Raw genomic sequence first — 26,167 nt, 5'->3', positions numbered from 1 at the left:
CCGGTTGAATCTGCCCTGAAGCGATTCCTCCTTTTGACAGATTAATGGGAGGTAGATGGAAGAACCAAAGGACCCAGAGAGGCCTCCTGAGGTGCTGAAGTTTGTCCCCTGCTCTTGGATTATATGATGTGGTCCTCTAATCCATGAATGTCGTGGGAGTGGTGGGTTTGGCCCCTATTAACTTCTTCTCTTTCTCCTAAAGCATGTCCTTTCCTGTTGGGTAGGGAGAAAAAGAGACTAAAGGCCAAGCTTTGAGCTGGCTGAGCAGCTTTGCTGCTCCCATCGGGCGTTGTATGTTGTGTGGAGGCGTGCTCTGTGCTGCCCAAAGACCGATTGGGCCAGTCCAAACGGTGGTGGGTCTGTGGGGCGAGGAGCCACCTACCCATCTGTTTTCGGTAAGAACCGCAGGAATGCAAAGTGGGCTTTGCATGAGGCTCATCAAACCAGGAGGAGATGGCTTGCACTTAGCTGCGGTGCTTACGGCGTGAGTTGCGAGGGTTTTTCGTCAGGTTAAAAGTGAGAGTTCCCGGAGATTTCTGGAAATCTTGTAAGGCAGAGCACCAAAAAGGTCTGTTTTGAGTACAAGGAAATTTCCGTGTGCTCCTTTGACCTTTTGCGGCATTGATACCGTGTCCCATGGGTGGCCCCAGGAGGGATCCTGCGGTGGATAATTGCACGGCATCTCGCAGAGCTGTTCGGGCCTCGCTCCCTCCTGCATCTGGGCTGCCAGAGATGAACGGCAGACGTTGTTCTTACAGCTTGCTCCTCCCAGGCTTTTGTGTTTCGGATTATCTTTTTCCCTCTTCCTGTAGAAGTTACTCAGAGCTGCCTCCATTGATACGTGTCTATATCTGCTGAGAACCCTTCTATGTGTTGTCTGCCCAAAGCCACCACTGTAAGTTATTTATACAGTGATTAGTTAAAGCTTCAGATATTTAATGCAACCTTTAAATCACATATCCACCAACAGCTATCGGTCACATAAAATTTCATTGAGTGGGATCTATCACTTACTGTTTTTCTCAACGTGTGCACATATTTAATTTTCTACAGACCTCTCATGCTGATATTTTCTGCTGAGTAAATAGTAAATTGAGGGACTTCAAGAAGTGTTTTCTTGCATTGCAGTGAGTGAATTACTTGTAAAGAGATCACGGAATATAAAAATTCATCTTCCAAAAAAGTTGCCCTGTAGTATAAATCTCATCTCTCTCTGTTAAAACAGAATCAAACCTTAAAATGAAATGTATTTTTCTACTGCATATGTTGCTAGTAAGGACTGTCCAACCAGTGAGGTTTGAATAATCAGCCTTGTTGGGTTTGCTTCTGGTTTTTGCCTCTTCTGCCTCAACTTACAGTATGCTTGTGGGACAACATCTGCTTTGTACCAGGGGTTCAAAACTGTATGTGTAAATACTTTGATTCAAAGAATCAGTCAAAATTTAATATTTTTGAGTTGACTCAGAAAGCAGAGTTCTCTGGCTCACCAAAGGAAATGAAAGAAGTGTAGGTAGAAAAGGTAAATTTGAAGTCTAATGAAACAAACTTCATTTTTGGAACAAGTAGTAATTAAAAGAAGTGGAGCAAAATGATGCCTGCATCTGCAGGTGGAGTAGCACTGAGAGCTGGGCTGAGCCCAAGCCAGCACAGACCCTGAAGAGAAGCATCTGGGTACCTAATCTCACCCTGTGGTCAAGCAAGGCGGCTTGAATGAATCCCAAGGGATGATTCAGATCCTGGGTGCGTTGAGCTGCTCCATGAGGGTCCGTCCATGACCCCAGTTGGACCCAACAGTGCCTGAGACTGGGAGCAAAGAGTCTGGAATTGGGTATGTTGAGTGCCGGCCTAAAAATTCAAGTGCTTCTGGTTGTGTAGACACAGCCTCACCTCAGGGCAGCCTTTTCCCAGCCCAAATATGGGGCCAGCAACTCCTTTCTCCTGCTTTAACCTGGTTGTAAGGAGCAGAGGAGAGGAACAGGAGGGAATAAAAGGAGAAGCCGAGGTTGGGGAATGGCAGGAGAGGGCTCTCGGGTGGGCAGCGTGGATGGGCTGTGACTGGTTGACCCTCACCAGGGCTAATAATGTTTTCTCCAACTCCTGACTGCTTGCTGCAGTTCATGAATTGATTTGGCAGAGCAAAATGGAAAACAGTATTGACTGAGTGATGTGAAACTATATATTTTACACCGTCCTCTTGGATCCCGGCAAGATTTCCTTCACCCTCTTTGGAGCTGGTTGCTGTGTCGGTACCCTGCTGTGGTGCATTTCCCTTGCCTGATGTTTGATGGATGCTGACGTCTCATCTTTGGCTGAGAATTGGGATTTCACTCATCCTGGAGGCAAATTTGCCACTCGTTCCTGTGGCAAATACACTTCAGGCAAAGTTAGCTGCTGCCCTCACTACGGCAAAAGCCTGTCTTTTAGTCTGTGCTGTAATTAGGTCATTAGTTAAACTACTCTCTGAATATCTCCTCTCCCCCTTTTTTGCGATAAGGATGGATTCAGACTTCAATTTGGCCGAACCCTACTTGGCAGGGCTGAGTAATAAAGACACAGTGGCAGGCAGATGCAGGTGACGGAGAGTCCTACCGCTGTGTCTTCTCACACAGCTCGGAGTACTTCACTCCAAGCTTCGTTATAAATAGGGGCTTGACCTCTTTTTAACTGCAGTTAAAAGCAGCGTAGCCCCTTCCCAGCATTATTTGGTATGGCACAAGGAAAGGGGGAAAAAAACCTCCGTGGACTTCAATGGACCCTTTCCAGATGTGAGGAGCTCCTGCTGTATTTCAAGTTCAGAGCGAAAGACTATCTTTCAATACATTGTATTTAACTTTGTCCAATTCCATTCCCTTTTTCTGCAGCAATAAAACCACTATTGCTCTTTCATCTCTCCCCCTTTCTTCCCGAGCAGGTTCTGTGAAAACGGTGTTTGGGGGTGGTAAATCACAAAATGGAAGCATGCATTCATAAAATGCTTTATACCTCCCTCCATCAATATTTCAACGTGCAACACAGACACCAACATTTCATTTTAATTACGCCGCAAATTTCCCTGTCGAGGAAGAAAGCTGAACTCTGCGAGCCAGCCCAAACCCGTCCCCTCCTTGCCATGGGAGCACTGCAACATCCAATTAACCACGTCTTTTGTTCATCCGAGTCACGGGGCTGTATGCATGCCCAGTGCATGTCTCTCCCACAGGAGGAAGACTTCCAGCTGGGCTGAATCTGGCCTGGCTCCTCTTTTTCTTGCCACAGGGTGAAAGGAGGTCTTGAAGCCATTTGTGGAAGTGTCTGTGGGAGCTGGCGCCTTGCCTGGAGCCCTCGAGTGGGCAGGAAGGGCGATCCAGCACAAGCAGAAGGTTTTGGAAGATAGGCTCTGACAGTGATTAGAGGCAAGGGAAGGCTTCCCTGCTACAGCAAATGTCACTTTTTTTTTTTAAAGAACTGTCCTTTCTGAGGTTGCATTAGTTGCTAGGACTGTTTCCGTTTTCAGGAGAAGAACTAGAACATGACTGAGGCGTGCAAGTCACTGAACGACACAGGCAAGTCAGCCTGTGCCCTCGTGCAGCCCCTCTTAAATAATTTAGGAGATGACCGCTTGCAACTGAGCAGCAATACGGGAGTCAGTACGTTGCACACCCAATTAACACGCTAACCTGCCAAACTCTTTGCCGGGAGATGCTGCTGAGTCCTCCCCAAAAAAACCATAGCGGATTTTTCTCAACGTATAACATTTACAGGTATGCAAGCTAGGATAAAAAATATACACGACAAAAAGCTTAAGGAGGGGGGTCCTCTGATGCAAAGGAAATCTGTCCCTCGTGGTGGTGCTGTTCCATCGTTGTCAATTATAAGGAGTGTTAAATGTTCCTCTGTAGCAGCTGGTGTGGGGTATTATTTTAGAGAGGGCATTAAATTAGACGGGTTATCAGTGTAATTCAATATGACAATTTCTGTGGTCATATCCTGAAGACAGTGGAAAAGGTGGGGAGAGGGAGCAGCACCCATGACACACATAAATGCTAACTGGAAGGGAAAGAGGCATTCATTTCTTGTTAGCGCATAGAAATGTAAATGTACTGATTTATGTAACTTCCCGAAGCTTAGCTGCTCGCTGCCTGAAGAAGCGTTCTTAAAACACATATCCAAATTAAGATGCCGCGTGTCACGTAGATTGCTCTGTGTAGAAACTTTGTTTGCAAAGTCAACATTTTTCCAGCAGCCTTTTTAAAGTCCTTTAAAAACCCAAACCAAACTGTCTGGAGAATGAAATGTCTGTCTGTTGCTGGTATCAAGGGCTTGAGAAGGTGGTTTCGAGGCCAGCCGTGTCAGAGAAAGCCGGTGTCATGCTGTCACGACAGCCCAGTCTTGGATGGACAAATGTTGGCGTCTTTGGATATGTACTCATTAAAATTAATTCAAGTCCAAACAGCACCAAAGAAATGATTTAGCAAATGAATTGCCTTATTTTGACCTGCCCGAGCACAACGATTTGGGATTCTGTAACGTTTCAAACTGAGATGGAGAGTGTGGGATGTGTTATGCTTCACCCAACATCTTAATGCAACATTTCCGCTGCAAGGGAAGGTGTGAAAAGTAAAGTTAAAGCTGTCATCTCTGGTTTTTTCCTCTCCCTAGGACTGGTCTCTCCCTTTTACTCAGAGCTACACCAGACTTGTGCAGAGGAGCTCTCAGGTAGTGTTATCCACGGGGTTAATGGGTATTTTCCTACTCTGTTATGTACGCTTAATAATGTACATACAATGCCCCAACGATGTTAGGACAAAGGTAGTTACTACTTTGGAGAACCTTTCCTTGAAGTTCCTCTGAAAAGAGCTCTCCAGCAGGCCCACTTAGGCAAAAATTAATCTGGTGTCCGTAACGCCAGAAGATGGGGAGGGAGGTAAGTAGAAGGCAGAGGGCCCTGAAATAAGGTTGATTTGCAGAAAGACTATAATAGGGTCAGCAGGCAAGTCTTCATCTGCAAGCCTGGAGAGAGAGAGTCACATTAGCTGGGGGCTCTTAGGAGGACATGCAGTGGGCTGAAGGCGAGGCCACCACCGAAAAGCATTGCTGGAGAGGTGCGTGCCTCGGGGCATATGCCGAGTGCTAGATGGGTCATCCCGTGCATTAGCTTGGCCTTGAGATGACACAGACCATCCTAACAGCTGGCAGCCTTGAACAGGGGAGATTAAAAAGAGCTGGAATGCATCTGTCTTTGCAGGAGAGGAGTGCTGGCAGGTTTGGGTTGATCTGCAGGAGGAAAGAGGAGTCTGGATGGGAAGAGGTGTTGGCCAGGTTAATTTGCCTCCCTGCGTGGTGCAGCAGTTGCTGTTAAGTCCGTCTTAAAGAACCTGCGGCTGATGAACGTGGCCTGTAGATGTAGTTGGCGAGGGTTTTTTGGGGTGAGACCTTTTCACCTGGACCCCAAACAGCAGGACTATCGGAGAGTAGGCAGCAGGAAGAAGGAAACACAGCAGTGTTTTCTGAGCGTCCCCTCCCCAAATACAGGTTGGCACGTCCCCGCGCAGCACAGCAATGAGCAGAAGGGATCTATTTACGTGGTTATGGGTTTGCTGTCCTTGGATCCTGTTTGAATACACTCCATCCCAGAGTTGTTTTGCATTTCACCAGGGAGTCTTTTGTCTAAAGGGCATCGCTGCCACAGCAAAGTGGAGCGTGTCCCTGCCCCTGCTTTCTCCAGTGGATATCACATTTCATTACCCTGATGAGCCTGAGCGAATTCTCCCGGTTGTGTTAATTTGCCCACAAGCCAGCCAGTGTCACGTCCGCAAGAAGCCTGTGACATTTCCTAACCTCCCCCATCCCTCCCGGTTTCAAAACCTCGAATGTTAATCTCAGCCTTGTCCCTTTTTCTACTTACTGCTCCTGAAATGGAGGGGAGGGGGGACGGAGGGGCCGAGACACCCCCTTCCCATCTGCACGGATGCGGTCAGCCCCAAGCCGGGCAAGCCTGGGAGGCGTTTGCCTCTGGGGGCTGTGTGTGTGCCCAGTCTGCTGCAAGGGCTCGTGGCGGGGGGAACGGAGGGGGTGCCTTTGCACGACCTCGTTTTTTGCCCTTTGGAGCTCATCGGTGAAATGGAAAGCGGGTGGTGGCAAGTGCGGCAGCTGTTTCGGCTTCCTCCTACCCTTTGGGCTGCTGTGGGTTGAGAAGTAGAGTGCTCTTCTGCATTTGATGCCTTCACCAATGCTCCCCCCTCTCCTAGGGAGAGGACCACGTAACGCTGGACAACGAACGCTTTAAACCCGGGATCTGAACGCTGCGTTTGGAGTGCCCTGCAGGCAAGGCGTAGAGGAAGGATTTAAAATTAGATGCGTGGAGGCAGGTGAGAAGTAAACTATTTGTGTTCCCAGTGTGGTGCTGCTCCTTTCCCCACGTCTTCATTTTAATCAGTATTTTGGATTACATTGATAGTGCCGAAGAGTTGGGGCTGTTTTCCAAAACGTTGGTATCCAAAAGCGTGAAGCAAGGTGTGCTTCTGCATGTATCACAAACAATATTCATGCTTTTTTTTTTTTCCTTTAAATAAGGAAACTTCTGCTTTAACTAATGATACCTTTAAATGATGATAATTTTGCTGTTCTAGCAGCCCTGAAGTCGAGCCATTGAAAAATCAGTGGTGCTTGTATTAGCCTAACCTTGAGGACAGGTATTAATTTCTCAAGAAGTCTCACAAGCTCTAACAGGACAGAGAAAATTAGCTACTGATTATTGGTACTTTTTAGGAGAGATGAAGACACGCTCTTTCAAAATACTTCTCCAGTGATTATATCCCTCATCAAACCATCCCAGGAAGGCAATTCAACACTCTGCGAGGCTCAGCCGTGCCTCGTGCTCTCGACTGGTTATTAGTCCTTTTGGATAACCATCGTTCTCCGTATTCAGGTTTCTGAGAGGAAAGGTTAATGCACGTTGGCTCATAAACACCACTCTGAACGCGCTGAGATGCTTTGTGCTGGGCGCACGAGAGCCTTGGTCACGTGCGGACAAGAGTTACTTGCACATGGAGAACCGGTGACTGATTGAAAAAAAAAAAAAAGAGGAAAAAAAAGAGTTTCAGGCTAAGTGTATAAAGGGGCCTTTGAATGGATTTGGCTGTAATGCAAAGCTGTTGCTGGAGAGCTCTTTGGCAGAAGGAAAGATGCTCCAGTTAAGAATTGGTTGTGTGTTGTATGAAAGACAAGGGGTTGGGGATTGGAGTAAGTGGATCTTACAGTAAATGGATCAAAGAGATCAGGATACAGAAACTAAAGTGAAAGAAAATGACAGGTGAGAGTCACCACTTGTCCTGATTTTGGCTGAGATAGAGTTAATTTTCTTTCTAGTAGCCGGTACAGCGCTGTGTTTTGGATTTAGGATGAGAATAATGTCGATAATGCACTGATGTTTTAGTTGCTGGGTAGTTGTAGTGTCTACGCTAAGTCAAGGACTTTCCAGCTTCTCACACTCTACCAGGTGCACGAGAAGCTGGGAGAGCACGGCCAGGACAGCTGATCCAGGCTGGCCCAAGGGATGTTCCCTGCCATGAAATGTCATGCTCTGGATATAACCGGGGAACTAGCCAGGAGGTGGGATTGCTGCTCAGAAACATACCAGGCATCTTTTTTTTTTTTTTTTTGGCATGTGGTGAGCAATTGCATTTGTGCATCACTTGTTTTACGAATATCATTGTTGTTGTTGCTGTTGTTATTATTCTCTTCCTTTGTTATCCTATTAAACTGTCTTTATCTCAACCCACGATGTTTTTTCCCATTCTCCTCCCCATCCCCTTGGGGTGAGGAGGGGTGAGCGAGCGGCTGCGTGGTGCTCAGTTACCGATTGGGGTTAAACCACACTGCCACTGGTGAAACTTGAAGCCCTGAGCACTTCGAGCATAGGGAAGGAGCTCCAGGAGCTTCACCAGGATAGGCGAGAACTGACCTGTGATGTTCTCCTAGGTGGGACACGGTGACCGTCTGGGCGGCCAAGGATATTAGGGAAGGATTCGATTGCAGATAGTGTGGATGTAGCATGCATGCCCCTCCTCAGACTCACTTCATAAGTAAAATCCTTGTTTTTTCCAAGGAAAGGAAAGGCTAGGACTCCTAGGCAAACTGGGTGACAGTTTGGAGGCTCGGTATGCACTACGGCTGTCACGATTACGCCTTGCTCAGCTTGCTTCACGCCTGGGGATGGGTGCGTAGTGCCAGGTATCCTGAGGATGTTGTTTCTGATTCGTATCAACCATTTCACTTAAAACCAAGGTGGTGGGAAGGTTTCAGGTGCTGTTAAGGAGAAAGGGGTACCTGTTTAGGGTGTCCTGACTGAGTGGGCAACTTGTTAAGGCGTCTGTTTCTCCCTCCAGGAGCCTGCGATCCTAACCTCACCCCTTTACCAGCTGCTTAACATCTGGAGCTGTCAACATACCTTCATGGGACAAGATAAGACGTACTCCAGCCTGAGCAGAAGCAGCTGATCCAAACCATCTCCAAATGCTCCTAGCCTGGCCAGAAGCTGCTGCGGTGAGTGATTTCTACTCCAAAGAGAAATTTTTTCTCCCAGCATCCCTCTGAGACATTTTTCTTTGCCCTGAAAGGATTCCTCCCTGCGTGTTGAGTCATGCTTGAAGAAGTGCTTGTTAAATAAGTACCGCTCAGCTTTGCTTAAAACAAATGAAGTTGATTTAATAGGGTTCTAGAACGGCCAGGTATCTGTGTTATTTAAGAGTATTGGCACTCTGAAGGCCGAGCGCTAAAAGCACTTCATTTTTATTTCAACTGTTAATTGAAAATCAGCTGGTTTGTCTTGTTCTTTCCGCTACCGCTCCTTCTCCTCTGCTCCCCGCTCTCGTCTCCCCCATGCCCCGCGACAGGATAACAGCTGTTAATGCAACACCCCTGCACAACGTGCTAGTAAAAATGTGGCACGAGGCCAGGCCTTCACTTGTGGTTTATTGGTTTAATTAACTGGGGTCTTGCAAATACTTCTTTGTGAGGCAGAAATGAGAGAATCTAATGTTTCTTGGGCTGGATCCTTACATCATTTTTAGGCACCTGATGAAGGAACCAAGGTAAAAACTTGGCTTCTCTGATTAACCTTGACTGAATTCAATAATACCTTGGAGTCACATTATTGCTGACCTCGTGTTTTGCTACCTTCTCATCTTTCTAATTTGTCTTTTCTTCCTGCCATTGTAATAACAGTCAGAAGCGTTAAAAAAAAATCTCCTGCTGTCTCGTGGGAGAGCTCCTCTACTTGCAGTGATTTATTTTTTTTTTTTAAACTTGTTGCTTGTGTTTTTCTTGCGTTTACACCCACAAACATTTGCGTGAGAATAGCTACTTGGTGGTGATCTTCTAATTATTATTTTTAATGAATTATGTGTTCTGCTGTTTGAACTACCTGATGTAGCTGCATGATTCATCAGTAGGATCATCTGTGTGATAGAAGTTTGGCCTGTGAAAGTCCTTGCTTTTAGATGTAGGCAGTGGGGCTGGCAGGACCAAGTTGTTGGCCCCAAACCCCTGTTTTTGTGGGCAACTTGAGAAAATATTGAGTGGGGAAGGATCTGGGGAGCTTCTGTTGGCCAAAGCCATCGCACAGGCGCTGGAGCCCAGGCTGGCCGCCAGCCCTGACCCATCCTTGCTTATCCCAACGTCCGGCATTGGGAGCCATCTCTTTGTGAGACTGCACTTGCAACACGCTCCGAAACACCAGCAAGTATAAAATCTGGTAAACATACTGGGTTTTTTCCTCTCTGAAGCATGTTGAAGTGCTAACTGCCTATTTACTATCTCGTGCAGCTTAAGATGCTGATTGGAAGTGCAGCGTCCTTAAGTGAGATGGTTGCTGGCTACCTAAAAGGTGGTCTGCTTGCTTGCATATCGTTTCTCCACTGAGATACGCAGTCTTGGGAGAGTTCATAGTCTGGTGGATTTGCATAGGACCATCTCATTTGGAAACAGATTTCATCTCTCAGCTAACGCTCTGCCGTCCCGTCAGATGCATCATAGGTTCCAGCCATTTCTCTAGGACTTTGGGAAAGGGGTGCTTACCAGATGGGATGTTTTATCTTTCTTTGGGGGAAGAGGGTTTAGTCCAAGAATATATCGATAGAGAATTTTCTTACCTGCAGGTCAAGAGGAAGTCTATGCGTATTTTTAGAAACACAGACAGTCAAACCATTAAATTCATTTGTCTTTGCTTTAATAAAAGCTCTCCGTGCCTTTAGAGAATCATAATGGCACTAGATTAATGTATCCAGGAGTACCATTGTGAGTGGCAGCTGGAGAATGAGAACTTGATGGGATCTAAAATGAAAGAAAAATGTTTGCAATCAGTTTTGCGCTTCATTCTCCTCTTACCCCAGCTACCTGAGATGTTGAACACATAATTCTACAATTATGTGGTGTTTTTTCTAAAGAAAGGCATTGTAAGTCTTCCATAAGAAACTCTCAAGATGCTATTTTCATGCAAATAGCTTTGTGTGCTAAATTGAGGAACTTAAGAACCACAGAAAATATAGGAAATGTGGGCAGAATGCATTCGAAATGTAAAAGTTTCCCGGGAGTTGTCAACAGCTCTTTAAGAAGTCTATTGCCTGCACCTTTCAGCAGCTTCTCTTTGTGATTGCTAGGGGAGAAAAAAAACCCCAACAATTACCAAACTGAAAAGATTGTATGGAGTTGTTGCGCTGAGGAACAACTCTCGAGAAGCGATAATGGAGCGGAACGACGTTCTGCAGTTCGCCTTGCCGGCTTTGACGAAAATCGAGACGACAACAATGCCCCAATTCTTTTTTCTGGTTCCCGAGCTTAAAGTAAGAGGATACCCGGTTTTCTAGATGGCTTTCCCTGAAGGGGTTCTCCGACACCTCCGAACGCGTGTCCTCATACCCGTGCCTTTCCCTCAGTGGCAATCCTAGCAAAAGAGCCTGAATTTCCCTGTGGAAAGGTCCTTATCGCTCCCGCGGGCTCGTACGGGAGATGAGTGTGTAAGCCTTGATTCTTGAGGGCAAAGCCAGTCTGGAAAGCATCCTCTCGAAATTGAGTGCGGTATGAATAAAGCAAGTGACTTTTCCACACCACGAAGATGAGTACTTTCTACTTCACTGCTGCGGATGATTAAGGAAAACAATTGCATTCTGACAACATGCATTGACATTTTAAAATGAAAAAGAAGTGAAGAACAGATTCTGGGAGGCTTGCCATTAATGATAATGGATTTCCCTGAATGGGAGCCTTTTTGAAAGCCTGATTCTGGTTTTTTTTGTGTTGGTGCTTTTTTTTTTTTTTAAAAAAAAAAAATATTGCCTAAAACAGGCAACCCTGTCACAGAGGACAACTAGCAGGTCAGAGAAGTTCAGGGGATAATCTGGGGAACCGTTCTCAAAGCGAAAGGAACAAAATAGCTTAAAACCAAACAAGAAAAATGCCTGTGAGAGCAAAGAGGGGAGGGGAAGCTAGGTTAATGCTGATAGATGAATATTTGACGTTGAAGTTCACCTTTCATTTGCTTGCAAATGAAAACTATTGTGTCAACACTGCAGGAGATGGTCCATGCATGTTTTTAGTTTGTTTCCCCCCCTCCCTACCAAAGGTTAATTCTTCTTTGATTAAAAAAAATGGAGAAACGTTGACTTTAAACGATAGGCAAACACAGACAGTTTGTGTGTGCAGCGCGTGCCGTACATCGACAGCGCAGCCCCGCTCGAGCGTCTGGCGGGGGGCTGTAGCATATGGGATAACACGGCGTTGAAGGAAGAGCTTTCCAGACAGGTGTAAAATCTATTGCAGCTAGCCATTTCGCTGTAGGAATATAGTCTTCTTTTGCTCCTTGCGATACTAACTTTCAGCTGTGGGGTTGAAACTGGGACGTTTACAGCTGCTTCTTTTTATAGGCACTGTGTGATAGGTAATTTTATGTGAAAAATCTATTTAGTCCCCTGATGGAAGAAGTAAACTTAGGTGAGACTCATTCTCCCGTGAATTCTTGGCTTGCCATAAAAAAAATGTTGCAGTTCTCCAAAATATTAGCTGTAAAACTTGTGCCTTGTTAAAGTTACAATCAGAAGATGTAATAAACGGATTATTTAAGCATACATTACCATGTAACGTTCATCTTGGGGCACTTGGATTTTGACTCTGTGGTACCGTGCTTTGCCTGGCAATCTTGTGGTGGCTGCTGGGGTGGAAAACACAAACCCTCTTCTAAATAATGCATCCCTTCCCTGCTGTGCCTCTCCTGGTTCAAAGATAGTCCCCCTTTAAAGTTTAATCAGTAATTTTATCATTGCTCACAGGCAAAAGGTACCGATCCAAAAAAAAAAAAAAAAAAGGAAAAAAAGAAAGAGTGCCTTGGGATGGAGAAGCTTAACACTGGATGGAATCGCATCTTCTCCTCTGTTCCTGCTGGTTGTAATTGATTCTTCATAACGATGCGTGCGTATTTGTATGGGGTGGCCCCAGGAGGGTGACGGGGTTTGCGAGTTCTGGCTGAACCCATCCGTGGGGCAACCGCGCTGGAGCAGAGTGGGGGGGGACTGGTGGTTTCTTGGGCATTCGGCTGGGTTGCCTTCCCCAGGCAGCTCTCCCAGAACTGTCTCTGCCCTTGCAAAGTGCCTTTTGCTTTTTTTTAATTTATTTTCTTTGGTATCTGTCACCTGTCGATGCTCCTGAAACACTAAAGGGGTAGACGTGGCGCAGCGCGGTAATTGAAAGGTGGATGTTATAAAGGGTATTGAGAAATGATGCTCTGTCAAAACTCGCCTCGTTAACGTCGTCGTGTTTCAGAGCAGCGTCCCAGCGGCCGCGGCAGTGGGAGGGAGCTCCCCGAGGGTCGGAGAAAGGAAAGCAAGCTGAGAAGGCAGGGGTATGAAATGGAAACTGCTTGAGTTTGGGCTCGTGTCTGTGCCTGGTGCTCCCTGTTGGCTTTTATAAGGTCGTTTGGAGGTGTCGGTCTAAAAGGGATGGTTTGGCACAGGTTCCCAGAGGAAATTTAAGCCATCTCAACCTGGGCCTTAATTTCCATGAGTACTGTTTGGTCTAGAGCCTGCTTGGCCTTTTGGGCTGAGACTGCCTTAATCCTGGCTTGTCAGAGGATGCTTCATTACTTAAGGAGGATAACTTCAATCTGTTGGTATGTCGGCGTCAGAGGGGAAAAAAAGGTTAAGGTTGGTTAGCTTTTTGTGCTTCTCTGGCTTCTCTTCGTGGGAACACCCAAACAGTTGGGCCTTTCAGAAAGGGTCTTTCTTTCCCCTTTGGAAAGACCAGCCCTGTGGACAACCTGTGGCGGCAGCGTCTGTAGGAATCCTATCCCTGCAACGAGGACGTGCAGGCACGTGCGTTAACGTTATATACGTTCTCGCTGCCGTGGTTTTCTCTCCGAGACCCCTGCAAAGCCAGTATAGGGTAAAAGGCTCATTTCTAACTCGGAATCACCAGTATTCTCTGGAGTCTCCTACCAGCCTAAATTTGGTTTACAAAGCCGGTAAAAACAATTCAATTTAGGGCAATTCACACAGAGGATTCTATTGGTTTTGCTCAGCATGTACTACTCTGGCCCTCAGTCTTTTTTGCTTTTCCACCAAACGTGTTTCTTGGTCAGTCCGGCTGCCGCTTTAGATCTCTAGTTCTTCCCGTGCTGCTTTTCTATTTGAAGAGAGATGCAAGAAAATCACCCTGTAACAACCAGGGCTGTGAGACATTTCCAGCTTTTGAGTAGGCTGTACTAGATTTTTTACTCTTTTTTTTTTTTTTTTTTTTGGTTTTTTTCCTTCCGTGATTGCTGTTGGCATAGGTAAAGCCTGGCCTGGCAAATGCTGATAATTCAGATAAAATGCACAGCATTTAGGTCTTGTATTGTCAGCTGTGAGGAGGAAAAGAGGCATTTAGTACAGCTTTGCAGCGGATTGATACGGAGATGGGAGCAGTGAAGTCTCTGGCGTGGGTTTTCTCAGGAGTTTGGTGCAGAATTTTTATGCATGGCTTCCCGGATAGCTGCACAGGTATTTATCCACTATATAAATAGGAGATTGGCATCTTTATAGATGTATTACAAATGTGTTCTCAGCTCAAGGTCACAGTTTTCTTCGTTTCTTGTGTGTAGCTCATTTGCTGCTTCTCCCCGTGCCTTACGCTTGCTCTGGGACTGGCGATCCGTGCTGTGAACTCTCCTGTCTCTCATACTTCAGGTCCTGTTTTGCTGTCTTTTATCTGCAGGGGTTTCTCCTGTGAGCCATAATGTGCTTGTACGTTTCCTTGTTGCTGTTGGTGCTGTATAGAAAACATTTATATATAAATATATATGTATTTTTTTACATTGTGCAGATTTGAAGTTTTTTGTTGTGTGGTGGTTTTTTTTTTCCCCTCTTTCCCTTGGAATCTAGTAAGTTTGAGGGTTTTACTCTTGGTGGGAAAGCACTGAAGGTCTTTTTTGTACCTCTTAACAGTGTTCCCCATTCAACAGGATGAGTTACTTATGAAACCAGTTGGGTTGCTGCTGCTTTTAGTCCAAGCTTGATGCCCAAATCATGTCAGGTTTGCTTGAAGCATCGCAGAGACTTCATTGACCCCCACCCTCACCACGGGTTGCTCACTTACCTCCTTGGGTTTTGTCTCCAGTTCAAAGCCAAAGGCTTATCTGCTGCCTCCGAGGCGCTCTGAAGATGGGGATTTGCAGCTCTGCCATGGAAGTGTGCTTCTCCAGGAGCTCTGCTGCTGCTCTTCTGCGATGGGAAGAAGCTTCCCGCAGAAGCCATTCCTACTGGGCGATGAATTCCGCTGTGTGCTCTGCTCCATTGGGAAATAAGGGAAGGTGGCTCCAGGTGAGCCCTTTCTGCAGGAAGTTTGTTCCTCTAGACCATTGTGGGTGTGTTTGCTGGGCATATACCTCGTCTCAGCTTATGTGATGATTTTTTTTAACTTTCTCTAGGTGAAGTGTTTTGGAGATGACTGCAGTTTTCTCATGTTCCCATTTGTGATTATTTGGCAGACAATGGTTTTTGTCTGTGGATTCCAAAACGCAGTAAGTTCCTGATATTTAAAACCCATAATTAAAGAGATGGATAATTTTGCAAGGATGTACCAATTGCCTGTTTCCTATTTGAGGAGTAACTTTTTTAGGAATGGCATTTGTATCACGAATGTCCCCTTCTGTCAATTCAGATTTCATTTTGCAAATGTTCTCTAATATTCCTGTAAAACTCAGTTTCAGCAAATGTTCCTTCCGGAAACTTCAGCTGCCGAACCGCGCAGAGAGACTGAATGCAGAGAGAGTCGGGGCTGGAGCAGAGAATTCGTGAGGATTGCTAGAAGGCACTCTTGGGGAGCTGCATTCAGCACTTGCCTGTGGAATTACACCAAGGAACCCAAACCCCTTGATTCCTCAAGCTGTTTCATAGTATTTTTATGCAGCCCCAAGACTCACCACCTTCCTCGCTTTTCTAACCTGTAGCCTGATTCTCCCCATCAAACCTCAGCCCACTCTTTTCCCTCACCTCCCCGAGCACTACCTTTCCCATCTAACCTTCAAGGCTTTCTCACGGGCAGAAATTCCTGCAGGTGGAGCTGGAATGACATCCTGCTGCTGGAGTAAGTTATGAGACATCGGTTGTCACGGACTAATTGCTTCCCCGCGGTTCTCGCGCTTGCTCTCGATATGCCTGTGCGTGCAGCTGCCCGGACGGAGCATCCTGCGTGCCTGACGTCCTTGTGGTCCACAGGCGGTCCGAGCAGCGGGTGGCCAGCCTGCCATTCAGCTTTTGCTAAATCGTGGCGGTTCGACCACCTCCAGATCACGCAACTGGAATATCGAAGGATATTGTGCAGCAGTTGAGTTCATTTTCTTATAATAGGCATCCTGATTTAATTCTGATGGGAGGGAATCTCGTCCATCGCTTGTCCCCTGAGGACTGTGACGAAAGGCAGGGTCTATAGCGGAAAACAATTGTTACTAGATTGAGCCATACCAATATTATCCGTGATAAGGTTGTCCTCACCATGGCTTTGCACTGATTTACCTAGAGAGGCCTCCTAGCTTTCCCAGATGCTGATGTGGGAGGACAGCAAGAAAATCGGGAGCTGGCTGTGCTCTTGGTGGCTAATTCTCCTGTTGACTTTTTTTGTGCAGGTGGCTGTTGCCTCTCAACTTCAGACTGGAGATGTGAGCCCCTGGTTTGGCTCCCACTGCACCTTCACTGTGCTGTTAGATCCCACCAGCAGAGTGTCTCCCAGGCTGAGAAATAACCGCTAATGCACAGGAGAGCCCCAAAAGATTGGGAATGTGTTCAAAACGACAACAACAAAATAGATCTGTACGGGATTCCAGCTGTGAGCACTGGTACAAGAGGATGGAAGCTTGTGGGAGAAGAAAGTAGGCACGCATGAGAAGACCGAAATGATATCGGGATATTTATTTTCACTGCAAGTTGTTCGTCATCCTGGAAGAATACGGTATGTCCACTCTGGAAAGGCTGTCTTGAAGGCCGTGCTTTAGCGAAAAGCGTTCCTTACTTGTGTGCACAATTGTAATGCCATCACCTGGGCGTGTGATGCTCGGCGTGGGGTCCCCTCTGTGCCTGTCCCCGGTTACCTGCTGCAGGGGGTGAAAAGGCGTCCTGGATATGGGTGGGTGTAGCTCTCCCTCGAGGGGCCACGCTTCTTGGGACTGCACCAGCAGCCTCACAGCCCTGGCACCAGTAAAATGTGCCCATCAGCCGTTTTATCTGCAGCAGGCACAAAACACTGGCTGTGCTGAGTGCGCTGGTGGGTCTCCAGCGAGAGGCAGGATCGGATGACCTGCCTGAGAGAACAGCCCCTGTTGCCCCTGTCTCGCTCCCTCCCAGTCTGGGTTGTTTTTGCAGCTTCAGGGCTTCCTGAGTTGGAAGTTCAATCTGTAACTTTGTGTTTAATAGTCCTTGATGGACTTCTGCCAGTTTGCTTAAACATTTGTGGTACAGGCCCTTCGCGTGCCCTGTTTTAAGGAGCTCTGCAGCTCACGCCTTGTGTGATGGAGCTGGAGATGTGTTTCAGTAATGCTCCAAAGTCTTCATTTTTCCTGGTACGTTGAGTTTTTGCGGTTACTTCTAGGGCCTCCTGCATCCCCTGACCTTCCTCTGGCAGGAGCAGCACCTTGCAGTCCTGCTTCTGATGTCTCTCTCTTCCTCTCTGAAGAGTTTTGGAGAAGCTGGTCCGCTACGGTGGAGGGCAGCAGGCCAGGGCTGGGAGAGCTCCTGTGCAAACTGTTGAGCCTAGTGCTGGGGTTTGGTGTGAGTCCCACAAGGCTCTGCTTAAAAAATGTACGTGCTCAGCTCTATCCAAAAAGCAGAGCTCAGCTCAAATAGCTGAGCTAAGCCAGCCAAGGCGCTCCCCCCCCACTTCCCTGCTGCTCTTCTTTCACTGTGTTTGCCTGTGAATATCTGCTGGAAGACCTCACGTATGTCCCATCTCGACGTCTACCTGGGCATGCGTCCCGTGCCCCTCGTTTGCAGAGCTGATGTTCTCACAGTTCCCTCTCCCCTGGGTGTTTTCTCTTATTCTTTTATTTTTTTCTCCCTGCAGCTCAAGGGCCCAGGTTATTTTAGCACAGTAAACATTTTTTTTGACAGTTAGTGACATGAATAAATCCTTTTCCTCTCCTCCCCCTAGTTTATTATTTAAGAGGAGAAGATGATTAAATCCAGCAGAGCTGATTTGAATTCTCTGTTAGCAGGAAGAGGGCGGCCGATGGGGGTCTGTCAAGCCGCAGAGTTTGCGTTCATCAGCATCTTGAGAGAAACGGAGCCGCCAGCTGCTTAGAAACATCTGGTTTTGGTTGTTCTCCCTCCGCCCCCACCTTTTGCTTTTCTTTCTTTCTCTGTTTTTGGAGAGTTTTAGCATTACTGACTCTAAATGTTGGATGTAGTGGGGTGACAGCTTGGTTTCTCCTCTTCTTCTCGAGTACTGGAGCCCCTGCCAGGGTGTAACTGGGTTGGAGTCCAAGCAAGGGTCAGCCAGGGCAGGAAAAATAACTTGCCGGCGGGTTGCAGGTTTGTGAAGGAGAAGCCCCTTCTGTTTGGGGCTGGGCTGTGTGCGCCCGAGGGCCCGCTCTCTGGTTAATGTAATGCCAGCGCGAAGCAGGGAGGGAAAGCCAGGGCCCCTCTGTGCAAAGGGAGAAAGTGTTTTCCTAACCTCGGTGGCATGGAAACACAAGCAGTTAGAGCGAAAGAAGCCCCGGTAGAGTTAATTAAGCGTTGCATTTAAAAGGTGGAATCGAATGAAATCACTTTGCGTTTATTGAAGTTAGCTTTTCCCGCTCTCGGGGGTTGGACAAGTGTTGAGTACCTGTGCTGTTCGGGATGGGAAGGCAAGCTGGAGCGGCGCGTTAGCGTGGGCTCGGCTGCGGGGTTTGGGAGCGCGGTTGCAAGCTCCTCTGGGCAGCGTTTTTGCTCGCTAGTCAGCCCTTAGCCTGCCCGGCGACGGCAGCGTGCTGTATGTACGGTCAGGAAAGATGCAGGGCTGGGGGATCCCTTCCTCTCTATCCCCTTTCCCCTTGACTAAAAGATGTGTGTCTCAAACTGGTTCCCACTGGAGACTGAACTAACCAAGCCGGCGCACCTGTAGAGCGTGCTGAGATCATCTCCCAGCGGTGCTCATCCTGGCTAATTAAGCAGGGGCTAAATAACCCAGGCAGTGTCTTATGGCTGACCACCTCGGCATTGGCTTGGGCTCTCCATCAGCCGGCGGAGTCGGTGGCCGGGCGGTGCAGACGTCCCCTAAAGGCTGTGGCTCGGCCGTCGCCGGGGTGAGGAACCTGCCACTTGAAATAATCAGTGCCGTTTCCTGCGGTCCGGATGCCATCGAGACCGGAAAATTCAAGTAATCTTGTTTTTGGTGTCTGCCTGCGCCTTGCTAGAGGGGAGTTCTGTTCCGCTAAAAAATACGCAGCAAATGTGTACCAAAATGAGTGTTTAATGTAGAAGGCAGAGTAGGCTCCTCTCAGCAGCGAAATGGAGCTCCTAGCCTTACCTGGTCACATCCTCCGCTGCCAATATTTTAGTGGGATAGATCGTGTCTCGTGGCATTTTGGCAATAGAGGATGACTTGCGATATTTCAGGTTTTCTTGAGGTTGTCCTTTCACCTGCCTGTCTCTTCCCTTCAATCTTATGTGCTTCTGATGACTGACTTTATTATCTTTGCTATTTCTAACCCTCTTTTCAGTCCCCATTGGAGCTTGATTTCTGCTAGGGGGAAGATGGAAAAGGTCAGGCTCTCGCTAGTGAAGCTTCTTTAAATTTGTTTGCTGCATCTGTGGGCAAACTTGCATGTATGTTGCTGGTATGAACTATCAGGACCCTCCTGGACATGTGGGTTCCATAGTTGCTTATTTATTTACCCCTTCTCCTCTGTTGTTCTTTTCTCCCATCTGGCCCAGTATCCCCAGTTTTACCTCCCAGTTTTTCAAGAGAAAAGCTTAGTGGACTCCAAACAGTAAATAAACCTGACATTTGCAGCAGTCAGTCTGATACAACAGGACTGGGATGCAGCAGCACTTTTTTGTTTGGGCTTGTTTCCACTCTTTATTTAAAGCCTCTTTTAATCAGGAGCTAATGACAACTTTTGGTTGTGAGAGCTGATGCGCAGGGAAAAAAAAAAAGCAACCAGTTTGCATTCAAAATAAAGCAAACCGTTATAAATAGGAAGATCTGCAAGGATATAATCAAGCTAAATTGCCCATTGTTGCTCTCACCATAGATGATTTCTTGCCTCTGCTATCTGGGTTGAGTTGTCGTCTGGGTTTAGAGAAAAATGTGTTCTCTCTTTATTCCGGTTCTAAACCTATGCAGCAGCAGCAGCTGGTCATTGGGAGAGTGGGTTTTGCTCTGGTTTTTGTGCGGATCAAGCAAGTATTTTGGCAGCTTGGGTGTTGCCATTCGAATTGTCTCCTGAAAATTGTCTAACAGGCTTCTGCTTCTCTCTTTCTGCAGCTAAACCGACCCCTTAAGGTGGACCCATCTCCTCGGGGAGTGTGGTGCAGAGAGACGCGAAGAAGTCTTGCAACAGGTCAAAGCAGCAGCCTGCCAGGAAAACAGCTATGACTTGGGAATAGAGAAACTATCTCTGCCTGCAGATGGTATGCAATAAGCTCTGGATTTTAGTGACTCCGTGCAATTTACCCTATTGAAAGTAGCTGAGCCTGTAAAGAATTGGTAGCTGATGCTGAAGTCTCCAAACAGATCATAAGGCGTTTAACACTCGGGTATTTTTTTGTTCTCATTTTCCTCAACTGTGCTGTACATGAATGCGATGTAAAAGCTGTGCATTTTTCCGTGCTTTTATTGAAATAGTGTGTTGTTGAGATGGCTGATAAATTGGGCAACAGTATTCTGGCCTTGTATTTTTTTTCTGCTAAATGATCTTTTTTAATTTTTTTAATAATTTGGTTGGTTGCTTTTTCACTGGGCAGTTCTCTGAGGAACGTGGGTGTCTTCAGTTATGGCAGGACAGTGAAGCTTGCCATGAAAATATCACAATGTGACAAAGCCTGCCTGGTTATGGAAGGCAAACATTGCTTGGTGATGTCACTTTTCTCCCAAAACACAGTCTTTTGCTCACTTATTCCACATGTGCCTTTCTCTTAAAGCATTTTCCCCTTTGCTTCGTTGTGTGCAGAGCAACCTTTGCTGAGGGAACGGGTAGCGTCCTGAGGGTTAAGTGACCTAATTTCATCTGGGTTGCTTTCTTCTTTCTAACCTCAGAAGGCAGAGACCCTGAACTGAAAAGTATATAAAAAGATTCTAATTAGCACAGGACAAATAATAAAATAAGGCCTCGCTTGAAACGGGGATTGATTTTTCTAAATTAACAAAAGGGTGGAGTTAGACCAAACCCCAACTATGGCACCTACTTGAATGCTCCACAGCATCCTTTTTTTTTTCTTAAATTTTTTTTTTTATTTTTATTTGGCCTAGTTCTTGGTAGGAAGGCAAGCTCCTGGGTGGAGTTAGAGCTCTCATCAAAGAGTTGTCTTGTTTGGACGCATTGACAAGTCACTGATGTCCTTGTCAGCTGTAAATGTCAACCTGACTGTCAGGAGGCAGCTACGTACGAGAGAGGTGAAAGGGTCTGGTCTCACCTCCTGCCTCCTCGTGTGGTCCCCCTGTGACAGGCAGGAAAATCTTGCTTTGATGAGCGGCTGGGAAGGCCGCTGCCTCGGGGCTGAGCGTGACATCAAGTCTTCTGAGATGCAAAGAGGTTGTCTCAACCCGCTCCTCATCACGAGCTTGCTCAGAAGGTCCCACAAGGAGGAGCTGCTCTCAGCCTGCCTTCAGCTTCTCTTCTGTACAAGACAGACACCCCTGGAAAGATGATTTTTGGGGTGGCCGGCGTTGGAGGGCTCTTGGAAAAAGGCCCTGTGCATCTGGAATTAGCCACTGGGACGTCACAGCTTGTAGCGTCTTTGGCCAAATACCTGGTGAGCTGGTGCGTTTGTGCCAGGTTGAGAGGAAGAGTTTTGCTGGACGCTCGGGGAATTCTTTCCCCACCGCCCGCAATTGTTCGGCTGAACCTTCCTTCCTCTTCATTGCTGTTTTTCTAATTCTTCTCTAGGCCTCTAATGACAATGATTATACCAAATGCGGCGCATTTCGTGTACTGTGGAAATGATTTTCAGGCCCAACTCTCGCTTTCAGTGCTTGGAGAATCGTTAAAAATACTGCTTTTTGGCCGTAAGGTCTTCTGTCCTCCCCACTCTATTTCCAGTCCTGTGTTAACCTGCAAAGTAGTAAAATTGCTGACTTTATTATGTTGCATTAATTAATTATCTCTATAGCAACATGCACTGATGTCATGAATATGGGAATCCAGCAGCACAGCTAGATGGAAGAAGAGCTAATAGATACATGGGGAAAAAGGCTTTTTTTTTTTTTTTTTAATGCTCAAATACCTGCAGTAGTTAAGTAAACAGAAGATAACTAGTAATATTTTGTATAGTTTCTCTTTCGCTGCCCCATTCCCCCTTCGACTGAACCTTCTCTGTTAACGTAGGTCCTGCGTGTTCCTGCTAAAGGGTTTCTCCCAAGCTGCCGGTGCTCAAAGCACCGGGTTATCTCCTGCTTGTTTTTATACTGATACGTGGAAATGCAGGCGGCAGGGCTCCTCCTTGCAGGAGGAATCCCTTCGGCTTCAGCAAAGCCACCCTGCTAGGGATGGTTCTCTGTGGGGAGGGAAGGGTATGGATCTTGAGAAAGGAATACACTTAATTTTGGCACTGTGGGAGGGTGACACAGTGCGAGACAGGAGATGTCGAGAGGCAGAGGAGCTGGAAAAAGTGAATTTTGGCTCTGAGAAGGCTGGGATGCTCCGTTCCGCTTGACGTGTGTGCGAGTAGTCACGACTTTTAGGAGTCCTTGGGTTCTCTCTGGAGCTGTGCCGCTGACGCTGCCCTGTCTCGGTGCTACTGTCTGGGATAACAGGCAGCAGAGAGGTGTCAGCACATCCTGCTTGCACTAGAGAGGGACTCTCTCCCTGTCTCCCAGCGGTTAGTAGCAGATGTGGTGTCCTAAAAATGCAGCAGTGATGGTTTCCGATGATAGCTGCAAAACCGGGCTGGGAAGAGGGCTAAGTAGTTGTTTCAAGGGAAGAAATATGATAAGAAGAGACCATAATGGCACTGTGGGTCTAAAGTTCCCCCGAGGTTGAGACCTGGTGCTCTTCTAACTCTTTTTTTTTTTTTTTTTTCCCTTTTTTTGGCAGGTAGTCCATTGACTGAACAATTTTGGTTTGCTAATTGTTTGCCACCGTCTGTCGTGAAGCTGATTTCTTACTAAGTTCTTACCAGTCCAGCACAGCGCTTAAGGAGTAACAGCGCTCTCCATTGAATAATTTATTCAGTTAAATCTATTTTGATTTTTGGCTTTTGACAGGTCCCAGGCAGGGTACCGTACGTCTGTGTGGAGGAGTCTCAGTATGCAGCGCTGCTATTTATACAGCATCCCGGCTACAGGAAGCGCTGCTTGATGGGGTGAGGAGCTTGTGATCTCAGAGAGAGCGTTTTAGGATGCCAGACACTCCTGCGTTCTGCTTCGTACAGAAGAAAAAAAAAAAGACTTCAGGATCTTTGTTTTACACTGAGGTGGAGAAGAGAAAATTCACGGCACGGATGTGACGGGTGCTCATAGGTGAGCTGCTGGGCAGTCCCTTGGGATGAAGATGTTGAGGGTTAAAAGCCCTTCTGTGGACCAGCCCAGATCATTTGTCACACAGCTTCTGCTGGGAAAAGAAGGTTCAAAATATTGCTGGTCTGCTCCGTATTTGACCGACTGCCATACCCGAGCCAGGGAAGGTTAAACTCTGGGCGTAGGACGCTGCGCAAACCTCACTTTAAAAATCTGTGCGCTCTGCCTGGGATACATGCGGAAAGGGTTAAGCTGTAAAACAACCTGCCCTTCTCTGTATAAATTAAAAAAACCTGTTAACATGGTAATATTTTTATTTCCGTGGAAAAGTGTTTATTTTGGTATCGTGTACAAAGTTTCAGCTATTCTAAAACACTGAGATTTCACAGCTGAGCTTTCATGTTCCCAGCAGAGAAGGAGGTGAGATACTCAAAGAATCTCTGTTCTTATTTCAGCAGCGCGCTCGCCAGCCAAATTTTCAAAAGAGCCCCGTTTGCTGACATAAATGGGGTTGCTGATGTGCCGCAAGAGAAGGAGGTGCCGGAGAACGTATTCCTTGCTGGGTCCAAGTCTCTCCCGTTTTATCTTGCTCTTCCATATGTTTCCTCTGTAATGAGAGGAATTATTTATCATTAAAGTGATATATAATGTAAAAATTAAAGTTAAAATTAATGAATGCTTAAATTAATTTACTGACAAAAATAAATGCCTGTCCTTCAGATCCTATAATTTTAATTGGAGCGGGCTACAGCTTAATTAACGTGTATTGATTGTAGTCCTGTGCACATCTATGGGTGGGTGGACTGTGTAGCAGTGTTGGGAGAAATCCTCCTCGCAGATGAAGGTGCGTTAAGATTTGCTGATAACGTTCTGAATAATTGTCTTTTGAAGAGACAGAAAAGTCTTTGGTCTCAAGCTGTTTTCTCCGCAGAAAGCTTAAACAAAATATGTTGTTTAAAATTAGGGTTGAGAATTGGCACGGCCACGTTATAGATGGGAAGAGAATTCTGCTCCAAAATATACTAATGATCTGAATCATTAATTAGATGCACGGAGAATACAGAAAATTGGAAGGAAGTTGGAGCAAATAAAGTAGCTGACGCAACTGGAAATTTGGGGGGGGGAAGAAGGTAGGCTTCAATTTGGTCTTGGCTCTCTACACCCTTTCCCCCACCCCGGGCAGGTGTCCCCTGTTTCCGGGTGGGTGACGGTGGGGAGGAGGAGTGTGATGTCGTGGGGTGTCGTTTTAACGGAGGGGTTAGCAGATGGACCTGCAGAGGACCACCTGCTTTGGGCCGGTGGGAGGAGATGGCATCTTCTCCAACCCCAGAAGACTTCTAGCCTGACCTGTTCTGCACGGCGAGGGGCCCGCTCCCAACCTTTGCCAATCAATCTCTTTAAAGAGAACTCCGTATTCTCTGGCGTTAATATTTTATGTTTTGTCAATACTGTGAATTAACAGAATGGGAGATGTGCCGCATCTCACCTTGCAGCCGCAGCCCACAAGCTGCCTGGCCTCCTCTAAATGATTTAGGGTGCTCGTCCCCGGGGACCCCCAGCTATACGTGCCGTGAGAGGTGCCCACGGGAGCCTCTTGGCTGTTTGGGGCAGATTTCGGTGTGCAAGAGCCATCCTGTTAGGGGAAGGGTTTGGGTACCACGGGCCCCGTAGCAAGTGGGGAAAGGATGTTGGAGCATCTCTGACCCCATGGATACAGGGATGCCTGGAAAAAGGGGGTTGCCTCCGGGAGGTCTGTGCTGTCTGCAGGGGAGAAAAGCCAGTAAGCGTATGTGTTCTGTCCTCTCAGCCTGGGGTTTGAGCAGTTTTTCTTTCCATAGCACAAGCTCCTTTTTCTCCAGTTTGTTGTTGTTTTTCTTTTTTTTTTTTAAATTGAATCATATAGGTGCAAAGAAAAAAAAATTCAAATCCCTCTAGACTCACAGCAAAATGTTTATAAACTCAGTTCCAGGTTGCAGAGACAAAGCGTAAAATAAAGGGAGAGAGGCTTTTTTTTTTTAGGGCTCGTGAAGTCCCGTCTCTCCTGAGCTGGAAGAGCCTCGCAGCCTCCTCCTGTCGCTGCTTTCCGCACAGGGGGTGGGGAAGGAGCGAGCGGCGATGCTTCGGGGAGCCCTCCGCCCCCTCTTCTGCACCTAAACGTTTCTCGCCTTGCAGCGGGGCAAAGATATTAAAAAAGCAGCCGCAAACCTACTAGTTAATTAGGCACTGACATTTAATGTTGCGTATGAACTTGTGCCTGGGAAGTCCCTTTGCTGCGGGAGCAGCGATCCTGTCCTCAGCCACGTATCTTCTGACCTATATCGCCCCGTATAGCCACTGCAGGCCATCCCATAAGCGATTACCCGCTGCTCCCAGCTACAGCGCCGTGCAGGCTGCTGCATTTATTTACTTACGCGCAACGGGACGTGGGTCAGCCCTCGGCTTTCTTGGGTTCCTGAGCATTTTCAGGCAGGTAATATAATATTTTATCCGTGCTTTCTCATATTTCACACGGTGTGATCTGTTCCTGCGTGGGATAAGGATGTCCTTGCTCCTTCTGAATTTTGCTAATTAGTTTTCCTTTTGGTCTCCGTGCCCTTCCGGAGGGGTATTTTGATTCATCCAGCACGGGGTGGGGTAAATGAAGACTCCTCTGTCAAGCCCCCATCCCTTGCGTTGTCCCTTTTTATTAATGCGGTGCACAGGCAATGCCTTCCTGGAGACTTTTTTTTTTTCTTCTTCTCTCTAATGTATTGAACAAATTCTACATTGGGAAGGAAAGTAACTTGCAATAATGAACCATCAGTGGGTATTTAAGATTGCTTTAATGGGTCATATCGATGTAATCTACGCTTTTTCCTGGGAAGATCATGCTGAGCCATAACCTTAATTCATATTTATGTCAGAAGAAAATATACAGTGGAGAGGGTTCCAAAGAGCGTTTCCCTGCTAAGCAGCCAGATATAAATGTACAGATCTTCTAGAAATCTGCTGGGGTTTGGAGGGGTGGGTGGGA

At 46.9% G+C, this 26,167-nt stretch overlaps 1 long non-coding RNA gene across 1 annotated transcript; it reads left to right on the top strand.

The window, feature by feature from the left end:
- Window positions 1-822: 822 nt before the first annotated feature.
- LOC142602652 (uncharacterized) lies at window positions 823-24,226 on the top strand. Its single transcript, XR_012836415.1, has 10 exons — window positions 823-4,695; window positions 6,228-6,347; window positions 7,960-8,523; window positions 14,623-14,825; window positions 14,933-15,025; window positions 16,130-16,452; window positions 19,966-20,111; window positions 22,903-23,000; window positions 23,610-23,998; window positions 24,119-24,226. It is a non-coding gene; the product is annotated as an uncharacterized LOC142602652 (long non-coding RNA).
- The last annotated feature ends 1,941 nt before the right edge of the window (window positions 24,227-26,167 follow it).

Source organism: Balearica regulorum, chromosome 7 (assembly GCF_011004875.1).
Source record: "Balearica regulorum gibbericeps isolate bBalReg1 chromosome 7, bBalReg1.pri, whole genome shotgun sequence".
NCBI lineage: Eukaryota > Metazoa > Chordata > Aves > Gruiformes > Gruidae > Balearica > Balearica regulorum.
This window is presented reverse-complemented; position numbering and strand designations above follow the sequence as displayed.